The following is a 1,888-nucleotide window of genomic DNA, read 5'->3' as shown; positions in this document are numbered from 1 at the left end:
TCCCTAGCCAGACCTCAGACCTCCTGACCTGTTGTTTGGGGTTTGAGGCATTTTCAGTTCCTTGATATCTTGCCCACAAACCTCCCTTAACCATCTCTTTCTCCTCTGACTTCTACTTTTCCTCTTCCCTGGGAAGACAAGTTCGGCTACTGTTGGATCCAGGGGTCCCCCATGCAGTACTGAGTGTGTCGGACTCAGGAGCAGGTGGCTGTGTGCACGAATCCAAGTACACAGAGTATCTTGACTGATTGTCCAGCTGGAGTTTGCGAGTCTGTATTCAGTGCTGAGATGGCTTCGCCTGTCCTCCGTGGGACAAGCTGCTTGGAGGCCTTGGCCCGGAAGGAGGCAACCCTGGGGGAACGTTACTGATGCAGACACAGCTACTGCCTGGAGGGTGGTGAGGGCAGGCATTGCACACGCCACCCCACCAAACCATACCACAGCCCCAGTGATGTCACACTGTCATAAGCAGGCCAGGGTGCTGCTGTCAAACCCATTTTGCAGAAGGCGTGCTTCTATTAAATAGGTCACCACGACGTGGACCACACCCAATACTTTAATTTGTTTCTCTGCCTGTGGCTCCTGCACCCTAACTCCTACAGCCAAGGCAGGGCCCCCTCCCACCGCCTTTTTATACCCTGGGATACCCCATTTGCGAGGGAGCAAGGTGGGTCAGGGTCCCCCAACCCTTCTGCCTGCTGGATGTGCAGCTACTTCCTTGAACGCTCCAGGACGTGCCCAATCGCCCAGTTCCCTGTGTCTCAAACCCCAGCGGCTCTGGCTTATACAATTAGCATTTGCAGGCACCTGGGGGTGGCTGGGGGATCGTGTCCCCTGACTCAATCTGAAACTCTTGGGGCTGCTAAAGAGGCCTCCTCTGTGTCTTTCTCCTCCTTCCCTCTCCTCTTCAAGCCTGGGCAGCAGGCTGTCTTCAAGGGCCGTCTCCCATCCCCGGCTAACCCCAGCCCTCCTCCTGGGTGGCCTCAGGTCCCAGTTCAAGTGGAAGTCCAAATCCCGCCCCCACTCAACCCTGGGAGACCTTGTCGGCTGAGGGTGGAGACCGGGCCCTCAGGCCAGCCCTCAGACTGGGGGAGGGATGTGGACAGGCACTTGGCATCTGCTACCCCCAGGGGGCTGGGTGAACAAGATGTAGGGGTGCAGGAGGCAGATGGGATGGGGATCCCCCCAAGCACAGCTCCCCAGGAGGACCAGATCATACTTCCTGGGTGGGGATGGATGTCCACCCCACACCCACTCCTGCCTAAGCACAGCCAAATCACCTCCTTGGTGCCCCCTACCCATGGCCTCGCCTGGCCAGCCCCCTCCGGACATACTCCCATTCCTTGCAGCTCCCCACCCCGCCCCTGCCCCAGCCCAGAAGTCCTTCCCTTGCTCTGAAGAGCCTGCGTGTGACTCCATGGCCCCCAGTTGCTGGGGCATCGATGGTGACCTAAACGTTCAGTAAGAGCCTCCTAGGTGAGGACAGTGATGGGGGGGAACCTCTGTCTCTCCATTGCCCTTCCTCAAGTCAGGCCCCCACCTCCAGGGTAGGGGAATTCCACCTGATATTGTCAGTATGCAAGGGGTGGCTGGAAGAGTCTGCAAACACGAAGGGTCACAGAAACAGCCTCATGACGCCAACCCAGCAGCCAAGTGCCAGGCTGGGGCGACCCCTCAGAACCCCATAGCTAACCTGTGGTGCCCACTCCCATTTTTCAGCACAAAGCAGCTCACCCCAAGGCCCCTAGGTAAACGGCAATCCAAACAGCAGTTGGGGCATGTGGAGGTCAGAGTAACGTGGGGGCAAGGGATGAGCCAGGAGAGGAGGGTCCCCAGCCCCATCGGCACAGTTCACGCTACCTTGTCCCAAGACCGGGCCTGCTATGAC

The sequence above is a fragment of the Pseudorca crassidens genome, chromosome 3 (genome assembly GCF_039906515.1).
Source record: "Pseudorca crassidens isolate mPseCra1 chromosome 3, mPseCra1.hap1, whole genome shotgun sequence".
NCBI lineage: Eukaryota > Metazoa > Chordata > Mammalia > Artiodactyla > Delphinidae > Pseudorca > Pseudorca crassidens.
This window is presented reverse-complemented; position numbering follows the sequence as displayed.